Source organism: Neovison vison, chromosome X (assembly GCF_020171115.1).
Source record: "Neovison vison isolate M4711 chromosome X, ASM_NN_V1, whole genome shotgun sequence".
NCBI classification, from domain to species: Eukaryota; Metazoa; Chordata; class Mammalia; order Carnivora; family Mustelidae; genus Neogale; species Neogale vison.
In genome coordinates, this window is record NC_058105.1 from 109,492,571 (window position 1) to 109,507,118 (window position 14,548).

The 14,548-nt window shown below is 48.9% G+C and overlaps 1 long non-coding RNA gene across 2 annotated transcripts; it reads left to right on the forward strand.

Moving 5' to 3' along the window:
• The first annotated feature begins 1,413 nt into the window (after positions 1-1,413).
• LOC122896310 lies at positions 1,414-11,745 on the forward strand. 2 transcript variants are annotated; one of them, XR_006382403.1, is made up of 6 exons: positions 1,414-2,108; positions 3,585-4,673; positions 5,452-6,143; positions 6,620-7,718; positions 9,196-10,287; positions 11,064-11,745. It is a non-coding gene; the product is annotated as an uncharacterized LOC122896310 (long non-coding RNA). The 2 variants fall into 2 exon arrangements; XR_006382404.1 differs by having other exon boundaries at positions 6,620-6,867.
• The last annotated feature ends 2,803 nt before the right edge of the window (positions 11,746-14,548 follow it).

A 14,548-nucleotide genomic window follows, 5' to 3' on the forward strand; every position in this document is an offset into this window, starting at 1 on the left:
TATGTCTCCTGATACTGCTGTGTTTCATGATTCAGTGGTGCCATTGTTCCCTTAGACTGCTCTGGGCACCTTCAGTTTTTCTAGGTGTTTCCCTGTGCAAACGATTACTAGTTTCCCACCAGTGACATATGGAATCTTGTGCACTTTCCACTGGGTGTAGTCGCATCCCAAGCTTCTGTGTGGCTGTGGAATCCTTAGTACTCAGGAAGAGCTCCTGTACCTGTACTGGTTGGCTTTGATGATCTTGGCTACCTTTCTTTCTGTATTTGGAATCCTAATTCCAGTAATGTCCTTGAAATGTGTCTTCTGAATTTCACATCCTGCCCTCTTGTCACGAGCTGATTCCTTCTTGCTTGCCCAATCAGGGACATTTCTGATGCTTTTCTTGTAAGTGGATCATCACAACCAAATAGTGTAGTTTGACATACTGAGATCCTGACGGCGAGTGATGAAGAGAATAGTTTTCACAAACGTCAGGACCGAGGGAGTCCTTGGAGGGCTTCTTGAAGAACTGCACTGCCTCCACTCTTCTTTCCAAGGTAGGTCAGGGTTGGAGGGCTAAAGACCTTGCCATGCCTCCCAGCACGACGGCACCGCTTGCCCCAGGGACCTCACTTTGGGAATGCCTGATCTGCTCCTGAGTTAATGTCCTACTACACCCATGCAAACATTGTCTGTTCAGAAGGTAGACTAGCAGACAACATTGTTGTGTTTTCTTTATCCTATTCTCTCTTTCTTTTTTTAAAAATTTTTGGGATAGAATTGTCAGGTTAATGACCCACACTCCAGGGTGGTCTGTATGGATAGGACACCCGTGAATTAGGATTTCCCCAAAGGTTCCAGGCTGTCAAATGCTGCTGTTTGGGCCCTGCAATTTGACAGTTAGGGCGTAGCTCACTCACCCTTGGACATCTTTACACCGAGTCTAGACTCTGGTCCTGTGACAACTGGTAAAGAGTCCCTGTGTTGTGGGCCAGGCATTGTACTGAAGCTTCTGTTTCTCATGTCACTTTAGCCTCACTGAATGGGGAATGCAGAAGAGTGTGACCCTCTAGCAAGAAAAGAACTGAGCCTCCAAAAGAAATAACTTTGTTGGGGCCACGGGAACACTTGTGGCAGAGGTCAGCGAGGAACATAAGCGTGAGCACAGGGTGTGCTCTTGAGTACAGCGAGGAGGAGGTCTTATGCCTGCTAGAGATCTGTGACTCGTTATTCTTCTGGGCAAAGAGACATTTTCTCCATGGTCCGTCTGAGTCCACAGTGGTAAGCAGCCTCTGCTGTTCCACGGTAATCTCACGCGTGTCTCTCTCCCTCTTGGGGCAGATGTCCACATGCATTGTGTGTACCACGAGTTCCAAAGTGTTTGGCGTGAAGGTGCTGTGGGTCAACCAGGGCCTCAAATGGTGGGTTGCTCTGCATGGGGAAAGCTGTAGCACCTCCTACAAGAGACCTTAGCACCGTGTGCCAAAAGCCAAAACCACACGTGGCAAATAGCCTCCTTCTTTGATGGCAGATACTGGGTTATCTTGCAACGGACCTGCACTGATGGCCCCAATGGGCCATCGCTCACCTGTCAGCCCAGAGCTCCAGAAGCTTTTCTGGGGAGGACCTCGGAAACAAAACTGCAGAGGGTTCTTTCTGCATGGCACCTATGTCCTCCAACGTCACGAGCTAGCGAGGGGGAGAGAGAGAGAGAGAGAGAGAGCCAAAGCTTCCATCTGCTTGCCCCTGTTGCAGGCCAAGGGCAAGAGGCCTCAGATGCTGTGTCTGTATGAGGCCAGCTCTACGGATACTCAGTAGATGCAGTGAGTGAGTGGCTCATAGTCTTCTTCTGAAGCAAAGAACCTTCCCCCCCACAATCCACTGGTCCAGAGAGTCCCGCTCAACATGGGCATCCCACTAAGCGTGGGAGGTCATCCTTTATTTGCATGCTCTCTGAGAACCACCAGGAAGGTGCAGAACCCGGAGGGAACTGAAGGACGTTCCCTGGGTGGCGGTGACTGCGTGTTCCCCAAGGGCCCATAGTAAGACAGGAAGACACGTTTGCCTGCTCTGGAGCCTCCGGCTAAAGGATGAGTGAAGATACTCTGGATTCCACATGGCACACAGTGAGTGTTCTCCCACGCGCCGTATGATCGTTTCTCACACGTGAGCATGTGTCATGTCTGCGGAAGGACGGCTGCTGGAACCCTTCCTGTACTCTCAGTGTTTAAGGCTCAGTATGTCTGAGCGGGCCTTAGGTCTGTGCACATTTCCAGTGAGCACGGCTGATCCCACATCGTCCATTCTGAATGTCCCCCTCAGGTGACCGCGAGTGGCACAGGCAAGGCGGCCCCGGGAAGGGAGGCTACGGGAGAATAAGACCAGTACAGATATCCTGGAAGCAAGAGATTCCTGATTCCGGGATCTGGGGGCCACATGTCAGGTGAACAGACTAGCCCACCTTCTCACCACGCTTGGGAAAAATGAATAGAGTTCCCATTCGAGTCTGAAACTAGTAAGGGAAGTAGAACTTGAATGTGAAGTCAAATACGGAATCCATATCAGTGCCGTTTAGTGTGGTGTGGATGTTAATTACATGGAATTGCGTGGAGAGCAGATGCTTCCCCAGTGGCACAGGGAGAAGGCCCGGGGTCTGTTTCTCAGTCGTCTCTGCCCCAGGGCGGGAGGTGGATCGATGTGAGGTGTTTTCCTGAGATGGCTGGGGACAAGGCCTTTTGCTCCTGTGTGTCTGTATGTATGGTTGGCCAAGGGAGGCAGAGAGCAAAATGGGCTGGGACCCCAGAGATCTGACACAGCAGGAAGTGCCTGTAACTCCTGGGGCCCTGGCGATCCCACCCCTCAGGATCACCACAAGTTCACCGTGGGGAGAAACAAAAACACAAAAAGGCAAAAAGTCCACGCTTCCGTTGTTTTTCCGCTGACTTCCCAAATGCTTTCCCTTTGCAGAAAATTTTGATTAGGAGGAGTGACCGTAGGAGGGATTTCCTCAAGCTGGGCTCTCACTGGGATCCCTGGTGTGCTTTTCACGTCCACATTGTTTGGGCCCCCTTCTGCCTCTGAGTGTCTGCCCGGGTGGGTGTGGGTGGCTACAGTGGGCATCTCCGTATGGAAGAGGTGGCCAAGGGTCGCTGACCCGAGGAAGGGACTGTGGCGTGACTGCTCTGCTCTACGAGTTAAGGTCTGACTGTGCCAGGGAGACACAGCTGCCCTGTTCCCTTAGCAAGAGCCACATAAATGGTTTAAAACAGAGACAGACAGGCACGCAGGCGGGTAGGCAGATGCACACAAGGAACACACACACGTTCACACGGGTGCACAGACACGCTCCGATAACCTTCCGAGACTCCTAAGGTCTTCAAGGCACATCTGTCGTCTGTGGGCCCCTGCATATTTGCACTTGACAGGTCTCAGTCAGGTGACTAGTGTGGCAGGCCACACTCCGACACAACTGAGATAGCTCTCTCACTGCCCTTTGACAATCGTAGGCAGAGCCTGAACTGTGAGTCGATGGGGAGCAAAGACGGCTGCTGTGTTGTGGGCCACACGTTGTACTGAAGCTTGTGTTTTTCATCTCATTTCAGCCTCTCTTCAGGGCCGAGGTGTGGAAGCTTGGCCCCTGTAGGGACAATGGAAGCGGAGGGCCTGAACCTACTGTCCTCAGGCAACAGGGTTGGGAAGCGCCAGAGGTCTGTCTGCCTGGTTCCTGGAGAGCCAGACCCAGAAGCTGTGCTCTTGAGCAAGATGAGAAGCAATTTCACACTACGAGGAGGTGCCTGGTCTGGGTCCTTCTGGGCAGGTCGTTCCCTTGTCCACGGTCAGTCTGAGGCCACTGCAGTATGCGGCACTACTGCTTTGTGGTCGCTTCAGGCCCTGTCTCCTCTCCTGTGGGAAGGGAAAGGACATCCGCCCCTACTGCCTTTGGTGAGACGCATTGTGAGTGAAGGTCTGGTGGGTCAAACATCTGCCCGCATGCCGGTGTTCAACCGGGTGTTGAAGGCAGCGGTTCCTCTGCGTGAGCATCTGGCCAGAAACGGCCAAGGCCAAGCGCCGAAGTTGGGGAATTGCCCCACTCCCACGTTGTGAAGTGAGGTGACGGATGGTGACGGTCGTGCCCAAGGACCCGGCCAGCAGCGCTTCCGCGGGCGTTCGCTCTTCACTCAGCAAAGTGATGTCCAGGAGCTGTGGTGCAGCAAGATGCGGGCGAGACTCTTTGCAGGCAGGTGCGTCCCTGTCATGCATTTTCCCAAGCTCAGGAGGGAAGGAGGAAAGATACTTTGCCTTTGCGTGGAGCCACGTTTGAGAGGCCTCAGGGCCTTTGCCCACCTCAGGGCCAGCCCAGCAGGAAGTTCACAGGGGACACAGGGAGTGGTCCTCCAACCTCTGAAAAGAAAGAGGCTCTCTGGGAAAGCCTGTTGTCTCAAGATGGCTCTGGGTGATGCCTGCTCCAAGGACACACTGGAGATGATCCCTGATTGACAGCTTCTCTGAGGATGTGGAGGTGCTCACTCTCGCCCCCCTGAGGAAGCTGTAGGAACTCACCGGTGTGGCAGTTTCTACCACATCCCGCCACCCCACCCCCCAGCACCCTTTAGGCTCCCAGGATTGGCTGCTCCAGAGGTGCAGAAGATGTCCTGGCCAAAGAGGATCCTCTTCAGGGTCACCGCATCCTAGTAAGTGGTTCCTCCTGTGCCATTAGGTGTCTAGCTCATGGCAGCATGCACTATGGTCACCAGGGAGGCTTGTTAAAACTCACATTGCTGGTCCCCTGCTCCAGCCCCAGATTTTCTGTCCCAGTACTCACTTACCGAGTGCGTTTTGGGCCCTCTGCGCTGGTAACGACTTCTTATATGACGTGGATGCTGCTCCTGGGGGGCACCACTGCATTGCCTTCTAGGGCCTGTGTTGGAAGGAGGTTATCTGAGAATTTCATCAATGTGGGTGAATCAGGATGTTGGAGATTCCTGAGCACACTCCCTCTGACTGTGCCTACTTGCAGGAATATTCTGGCAGCAGCCATGTGGCCATTGGTTTTCCTCTACACTTAAGTGGAATAAAATCATTCTATTTCAAGAGAAAACATGCAGAAGGAAATGGCATTTTAAGTGGCAACTGGGGGACGTGTAGATACTCTTTATGCTCAACCAAATATGTCGTGTAGTTCATAAATTACTCATCTAGCCCACAAACCAGCCCCACCCTAAATCGTCTGTTGCAACTACCCCATCCCGTTGGGCGTGCCGCCGTTGGGGTTTTTGAAAAGCATGTTGGCATCAAACTTGCAGCAAGCGTGCTGTGGATTTCAGAGGTTTAGAGAAGAGAAGTGATGCAGCCTATCTGGAACGATTCGCATCCAATCACGGTATTAGTTACTCGATGCCAGTATATACTAAGGATATGTATGCAAATTTGCAAAACTAGTCCTTACTCTGTTGCTTTCCCTTCTTCCAGAAGGCGATTCCCTGCTCCTGGCCTGATCTCTGGACGCTGCTCTGCTTCCACTGGAGTCCCTGTGGTCACTGGGCACCTCATTCTCCCAACGGTGACATGTGGACAGTGTGTTCAAGGTCCCGTGCAACAGGTCTTGTGCCCAGCTCCGCTATAGCCACTTGAACCAAAGAGTTCAGAGACAGCATCGGCTCATCTTGGCTTTCACGATCCAGGATTTGTGACATTCCAGAGGTCAGGGGGGGTCCTAAAGGTCGTACGTAGTAGTTTCTCCACCAGGGACGTGTGGAAGCTTATGTACTTTCACTGCATATAGCCCCACCCCCAGCTTCTTTGTGGCCGCTGAATCCTAAGAATTCATGAAGATCTCCTGTATCTGTGCTGGTTGACTTTGCTCGTCCAAGCTACCTTTCGTTTGGTATTTGGAATCCTTGTTCTGGTAGTGTCCTTGAAATGGGTCTTCTGAATTTGATGTTTTGCCCTCTTGTCGTGAGCTGATCCCTTTTTGCTTGGCTGATCAGGAGCACATCTGATGTCTTTCTCGTAAGTGGAATGTTGCAGCCAAATTGTGTGGTTTGACATATTGAGATTCTGATGGCGAGTGATGAAGAGTATAGTTTTCTCAAACTTCAGCACCGAGGGAGTCCTTGGAGGGCTGCTCGCAGAACCGCACTGCATCCACTCTCATTTCCGAGGTAGGTCAGGGTTGGCTGGAGAGCTAAGACCTTGCCGTGCCTCCCAGCACCACGGCACCGCTTGCCCCAGGGACCTCACTTTGGGAACGCCTGATCTGCTCCTGAGTTAATGTCCTACTACACCCATGCAAACTTTGTCTGTTCAGAAGGTGGACTAGCAGACAATGTTGTTTTGCTTTCTTTTTTCTTTTCTTTCTTCCCTTTTAAAAAATTTTTGGGTAAAATTGTCAGGTTAATGACCCACACTCCAGGGTGGTCTGCATGGATAGGACACCCATGAATTAGGATTTCCCCAAAGGTCCCAGGCTGTCAAATGGTGCTGTGTGGGCCCTGCAATTTGACAGTTAGGGCGTAGCTCACTCACCCTTGGACATCTTTACACCGAGTCTAGACTCTGGTCCTGTGAAAACTGGTGAGAGTCCCTGTGTTGTGGGCCAGGCATTGTCCTGAAGCTTCTGTTTCTCATGTCACTTTAGCCTCACCGAATGGGGAATGCAGAAGAGTGTGACCCTCTAGCAAGAAAGGAACCGAGCCTCCAAAAGAAATAACTTTGTTGGGGCCACGGGAACACTTGTGGCAGAGGTCAGCGAGGAACATAAGCGTGAGCCCAGGGTGTGCTCTTGAGTACGGCGAGGAGAAGGTCTCATGCCTGCTAGAGATCCGTGACCCGTTATCCTTCTGGGCAAAGAGACATTTTATCCATGGTCCATCTGAGTCCACGGTGGTAAGCAGCCTCTGCTGTTCCGCGGTAATCTCACGCGTGTCTCTCTTCCTCTTGGGGCAGATGTCCACATGCATTGTGTGTACCATGAGTTCCAAAGTGTTTGGCGTGAAGGTGCTGTGGGTCAACCAGGGCCTCAAAGGGTGGGTTGCTCTGCATGTGGAAAGCTGTAGCACCTCCTACAAGAGACCTTAGCACCGTGTGCCAAAAGCCAAAACCACAAGTGGCACATAGCCACCTCCTTCGATAGCAGAGGCTGGGTTTTCTTGCAAAGGAACTGCCCAGATGGCCCCTGCGGGCCATCGCTCACCTGTCAGCCCAGAGCTCCAGAAGCTTTGCTGGGGAGGACCTCGGAAGCAGAACTGCAGAGGGTTCTTTCTGCATGGCACTTATGTCCTCCAACGTCACAAGCTAGCGAGGAGGAGAGAGAGAGAGAGACAGAGAGAGAGCCAAAGCTTCCGTCTGCTTGCCCCTGTTGCAGGCCAAGGGCAAGAGGCCTCAGATGCAGTGTCTGTATGAGGCCAGCTCTGCGGATACTCAGTGCAGATGCAGTGAGTGAGTGGCTCGTAGTCTTCTTCTGAAGCAAAGAAGCTTTTCCCCGACAATCCACTGGTCCAGAGAGTCCCGCTCAACATGGGCATCCCACTAAGCGTGGGAGGTCATCCTTTATTTGCATGTTCTCTGAGAACCACCAGGAGGGTGCAGAACCCGGAGGGAACTGAAAGACGTTCCCTGGGTGGCGGTGACTGCGTTCTCCCCGAGGGCCCATAGAAAGACAGGAAGACACGTTTGCCTCCTCTGGAGCCTCCGGCTAAAGGATGAGTGAAGATACTCTGGATTCCACATGGCACACAGTGAGTGTTCTCCCATGAGCCATACGATCGTTTGTCACACATGAGCATGCGTCATGTCTGAGGAACGACGGCTGCTGGAACCCTTTCTGTACTCTCATTATTTAAGGCTCAGTATGTCCGAGCGGGCCTTGGGTCTGTGCACATTTCCCATGAGCACGGCTGATCCCACATCGTCCAGTCTGACTGTCCCCCTCGGGTGACCACGAGTGGCACAGGCAAGGCGGCCCCGGGAAGGGAGGCTACGGGAGAATGAGACCAGTACAGATATCCTGGAAGCAAGAGATTCCTGATTCCGGGATCTGAGGGCCACATGTCAGGTGAACAGACTAGCCCACCTTCTCACCACGCTTGGGAAAAATGAATAGAGTTCCCGTTTGAGTCTGAGCCTAGTAAGGGAAGTAGAACTTGAATGTGAAGTCAAATACGGTGTCCGTATCAGTGCCGTGTAGTGTGGTGTGGATGTTAATTACATGGAATTGCGTGGAGAGCAGATGCTTCCCCAGTGGCGCAGGGAGAAGGCCCGGGGTCTGTTTCTCAGTCGTCTCTGCCCCAGGGCGGGAGGTGGGTCGATGTGAGGTGTTTTCCTGAGATGGCTGGGGACAAGGCCTTTTGCTCCTGTGTGTCTGTATGTATGGTTGGCCAGGGGAGGCAGAGAGCAAAACGGGCTGGGACCCCAGAGATCTGACCCAGCAGGAGGTGCCCGTACCTCCTGGGGCCCTGGCGATCCCACCCCTCAGGATCACCACAAGTTCACCGTGGGGAGAAACAAAAACACAAAAAGGCAAAAAGTCCACGCTTCCGTTGTTTTTCCGCTGACTTCCCAAATGCTTTCCCTTTGCAGAAAATTTTGATTAGGAGGAGTGACCGTAGGAGGGATTTCCTCAAGCTGGGCTCTCACTGGGATCCCTGGTGTGCTTTTCACGTCCACATTGTTTGGGCCCCCTTCTGCCTCTGAGTGTCTGCCCGGGTGGGTGTGGGTGGCTACAGTGGGCATCTCTGTATGGAAGAGGTGGCCAAGGGTCGCTGACCCGAGGAAGGGACTGTGGCGTGACTGCTCTGCTCTACGAGTTAAGGTCTGACTGTGCCAGGGAGACACAGCTGCCCTGTTCCCTTAGCAAGAGCCACATAAACGGTTTAAAACGGAGACAGACAGGCACGCAGGCGGGTAGGCAGATGCACACAAGGAACACACACACGTTCACACGGGTGCACAGACACGCTCCGATAACCTTCCGAGACTCCTAAGGTCTTCAAGGCACATCTGTCGTCTGTGGGCCCCTGTATATTTGCACTTGACAGAAGGTCTCAGGCGACTGTAGTGTGGCGGGCCACACTCCGACACAACTGAGATAGCTCTCTCACTGCCCTTTGACAATCGTAGGCAGAGCCTGAACTGTGAGTCGATGGGGAGCAAAGACGGCTGCTGTGTTGTGGGCCACACGTTGTACTGAAGCTTGTGTTTTTCATCTCATTTCAGCCTCTCTTCAGGGCCGAGGTGTGGAAGCTTGGCCCCTGTAGGGACATTGGAAGCGGAGGGCCTGAACCAACTGTCCTCAGGCAACAGGGTTGGGAAGCGCCAGAGGTCTGTCTGCCTGGTTCCTGGAGAGCCAGACCCAGAAGCTGTGCTCTTGAGCAAGATGAGAAGCAATTTCACACTACGAGGAGGTGCCTGGTCTGGGTCCTTCTGGGCAGGTCGTTCCCTTGTCCACGGTCAGTCTGAGGCCACTGCAGTATGCGGCACTACTGCTTTGTGGTCGCTTCAGGCCCTGTCTCCTCTCCTGTGGGAAGGGAAAGGACATCCGCCCCTACTGCCTTTGGTGAGACGCATTGTGAGTGAAGGTCTGGTGGGTCAAACATCTGCCCGCATGCCGGTGTTCAACCGGGTGTTGAAGGCAGCGGTTCCTCTGCGTGAGCATCTGGCCAGAAACGGCCAAGGCCAAGCGCCGAAGTTGGGGAATTGCCCCACTCCCACGTTGTGAAGTGAGGTGACGGATGGTGACGGTCGTGCCCAAGGACCCGGCCAGCAGCGCTTCCGCGGGCGTTCGCTCTTCACTCAGCAAAGTGATGTCCAGGAGCTGTGGTGCAGCAAGATGCGGGCGAGACTCTTTGCAGGCAGGTGCGTCCCTGTCATGCATTTTCCCAAGCTCAGGAGGGAAGGAGGAAAGATACTTTGCCTTTGCGTGGAGCCACGTTTGAGAGGCCTCAGGGCCTTTGCCCACCTCAGGGCCAGCCCAGCAGGAAGTTCACAGGGGACACAGGGAGTGGTCCTCCAACCTCTGAAAAGAAAGAGGCTCTCCGGGAAAGCCTGTTGTCTCAAGATGGCTCTGGGTGATGCCTGCTCCAAGGACACACTGGAGATGATCCCTGATTGACAGCTTCTCTGAGGATGTGGAGGTGCTCACTCTCGCCCCCCTGAGGAAGCTGTAGGAACTCACCGGTGTGGCAGTTTCTAAAGCACCCCACCACCCCCACCGCCCCAAGCACCCTTTCGGCTCCCAGGATTGGCTGCTCCAGAGGTGCAGAAGATGTCCTGGCCAAAGAGGATCTTCTTCGGGGTCACCGCATCCTAGTAAGTGGTTCCTCCTGTGCCATTAGGTGTCTAGCTCATGGCAGCATGCACTATGGTCACCAGGGAGGCTTGTTAAAACTCACATTGCTGGTCCCCTGCTCCAGCCCCAGATTTTCTGTCCCAGTACTCACTTACCGAGTGCGATGTGGGCCCTCTGCACTGGTAACGAGTTCTTACATAACATGGATTCTGCTCCTGGGGGGCACCACTGCATTGCCTTCTAGGGCCTGTGTTGGAAGGAGGTTATCTGAGAATTTCATCAATGTGGGTGAATCAGGATGTTGGAGATTCCTGAGCACACTCCCTCTGACTGTGCCTACTTGCAGGAATATTCTGGCAGCAGCCATGTGGCCATTGGTTTTCCTCTACATTTAAGTGGAATAAAATCATTCTATTTCAAGAGAAAACATGCAGAAGGAAATGGCATTTTAAGTGGCAACCGGGGGACGTGTAGATACTCTTTATGCTCAACCAAATATGTCATGTAGTTCATAAATTACTCATCTAGCCCACAAACCAGCCCCACCCTAAATCGTCTGTTGCAACTACCCCATCCCGTTGGGCGTGCCGCCGTTGGGGTTTTTAAAAGCATGTTGGCATCAAACTTACAGCATGTGTGCTCTGGATTTCAGAGGTTAGATAAGAGAATTGATGCAGCCTATCCGGAATGATTCGCATCCAATCACGGTATTAGTTACTCGATGCCAGTATATACTAAGGATATGTATGCAAATTTGCAAAACTAGTCCTTACTCTGTTGCTTTCCTTTCTTCCAGTAGGCAATTCCCTGCTCCTGGCCTGATTTCTGGACACTGCTCTGCTTCAATTTGAGTCCCTGTGGTCACTGGGCACCTCGTTCTCCTAATGGTGACATGTGGACAGTGTGTTCATGGTCCTGTGCAGCGTGTCGCATGTCTGGCTCTTCTATAGATGCTTGAACCAATGAGTTCATCGTTAGCGTCCACTCTCCTTTTCTTTTGGGATCCATAATCTTTTATTGTTATGCATTTGGAATTCTAATTTTAATGCGTTGAAATATTTCCACATCTTGACTATATTTGGAGAAAATGCTTATGGAGTTAATTTTGTGGAAGTGATATCATATCCATGGAGCCTTAATATGATAGGAATTTTTTTCCCTAAAAGGAATTTTTCAGGTGTACCTGTTTGGCCCACTGGCCAGCTCATGTGGCTCTTTATCTGGTGTATGAGTTAGTGCCCTAGTGGGCATAGAGTAATTAAATATAAGTAAATAAATATTATTTTAAAAAGAAGTGGAAGAGACACCAGAGATCTCTGTGCATGTATATACAGAGGAAACCTATTACGTGCACATATGGGGAAGACCGCATTCTCCATGCCAGCAAGAGAGGCTTGTCTAAATGCTGACGCTACTGGTTCTTTGATTTTGGACATATACCAGCAGAATTGTAAGAAAATAAATTTCTGTTTATACGATCTTACTTGTGGTATTTCTTTATGACAGACCATGCAACATCGTGCATGGGGATAATACATGATATCAGCCAAGTCAGAAATTAAAAGTCATTTGCGATAGTTCACCTGATGTTATATAAACTGTTAATGTAGTTTTTAAATGCTAGTGAATTAATCCTCGTAAACATTCTCTTTGTGAATGTTCTTCCATCATGGTGATGTTTCTATAGTAAAGACTACCTTGCCTGTCCTCTGTTTTGTTAAAACATATTCATACTTACTTTTATACACTGATCTTATCCACTACTTTCAAAGCAAAATAAGCCTAACACATTTCTCACACTGTAGTTTGAATAATCATTTTAAAATGAAAATCTGATTATATCAACATTCTACTTCCAAGTCTTTATCAATCTCCATCCAGTTTATTATTATATTTATTATCTGCCTTTTCCTCATTCTTTAACTATATCTGCACCATCTCCCTGTGGGACTCAGCTGTGTTAAATGAAACAAATACAGAATTTAAATGAACAATTGTTAATGTTATAAAGGGTGATGCTTAGATATGCAGAATACAATCCAGAAAGAACAACTATGGAATTTCAGAGTTAAATACTTTGACTAAAAACAAGCAGAGGATGTCCCTAACCCAGTGTGTGAAAAGAAAAGTGTCTAGATTTTTTTTTTTTTGTAACCTTAAGGCAGGATATGTTTCTTAGCCATATCCACATCACTGGCTCCAAGACAGTGTCTGTCTCAATAAATGCTCTTAAAAAAGATTAAGAAGCTGTCATTTCCACTAGGGAAACACTGAGAAAATTCAGGAGGATAGCCAAGAGAGGGGTAGAAAGCCTGCCTCCCTTTCTCACAGAAGAATGAAATCTTTTTCTCTTTTCACTTTTGACTTCAGCAAAGCCAATCTTCATTAATACATATTTTTCCACTTTCTATATGCCCATATTAATGTTTTGATGTTTCTCTCACTTAAATCTTCCTTTAATTAAAACTATGCTTCTCTCTCCTCAAGTAACAACCCCCAGTGAGTGGGACTAACAATCTCTTCCCTGGACTTCAGCACTTCATAGATGATTATCCTATGTTTACTGAATAGAAAGCAGAGAAAGCAAATTTTTTTACAATTTGTAGTACGTTGCAGACAAAGATTTTTGTTCATTAACAACCACCACAAACACGACAGTGTTTGAGGAATGAGGGAACACATGATATTTACAGTGTCTAAAATAGAAAAGTAATTAGTACTGAATTGTACAAGAAACAGCTACAAGTTAAGAAAAATGCATAATCACTAGTAGATAATTGATCAGTTTTTAGAATTGGAAATCCAAAAAGTGAAAATAACATTGGTAGAGCTGTTTAGAGTACAGAGTGAATCAGAAAATGTTAATTAACAGTCATTTGTGATAAGTCATTTGTAATAAGAATGTATTGGCAACATTTAGAAAGCTGGATAATCCCAAGTGTTGGTGAGGGCGTGGAGGTATGATGTTCTATTGGTACAGCCATTCCAGAGAGTAATCGGGTGCTATATCATCCAAGTAAATAAATGTGACCTGTGGTCCAGCCATTCTACCATGTATGTTTTCCAGGAAAATTCCTAGGTAGACCCATGAAGAGAGTTAAAGGATGATATACATTGCTTCATTATTTGTACAGAATTAGAAGCTACTGGCATGTGCCTCACTGGGAGAGTATATAGTAAAGCAATTTGGGGGACACCAGGGTGACTCAGTTGGTTAAGCATCTGCTTTCAGCTCATGTTATGATCCCAGAGTCCTGAAATTGAGCCCCATATTGGCCTCCCTGCTCAGAGGACAACCTACTTCTCCTCCACCACTGGTGCTCTCTTGCTTTCTCTCTCAAATAATAAATAAATAATTTTTTTTAAAAGAACTTTTAGAAATAATTGATCATTATACAGTAGTTAGAAACAACTGATTAGAAATGCATGTAGCAATGCATTTCTCATGCCTCATAAAAATGAGGCTCAGTGAAAAATTCCATTTACATAAATTAAAAATACATGCTCATAAAATAATAATACATATTTTCCAATAATATGTTTAGCAAAAAGTTAAGCATCAAATACATTAGAATTGATGAGGAAAGGAAGGATGGGATCCAGGCTTAGAGATGTAAGGGAAATTTCTTTTGATGTTTGAAAATGATTTTTAGCTGGGTGTGTTTAACATAAGAATATCGAAATTTTGTAACCTTCTGTCTGTATATATCCCAAGTGAATCAGGATTGTAATGGAATTGTGTGTGTATGTTGGCATACCTATCAGTATTTTTGTGATTACTGCTACCCAGGGGACAATTTTCTGTGTTTTTGACCGGTCTCTTAGATTCTAGGTTTTACAGAGGTCTATCACTTAAAATTTTAAAAAATCATCTGAATGAATGGGGCTGGTGCTTTAAGTATTCAGTTTGTCAATCCAGTTTTTGCCCCTGGATTTTGTAAGGTACTGAGGGTGATGCGGTTACATGGTAGCATGAAGGGTTCTGGCTTTGCTCGGAACCTTTTCCTGCCACTGCACCCATGATCTACAAAAGCTCTGGTTGTTGAATGGATATATATTAGAGAGGTCTAGTCTAATGCACTGTAATGGCCACAGTTGAACTCTGAATCCTTGTCCCAGCTAGAGAAAACATACATAGTGGAACACGGGTGGAATGGCTAGAAAAATAAATATCATTTCAGGACCAGAAAAATCATCTATCATGAAATTCTTCGAACTGAGTTCAAACTGAGTATGTAGCAAGGCCAAAAAAAAAAAAAAAAAGAAAGGAAGAAAAACCAA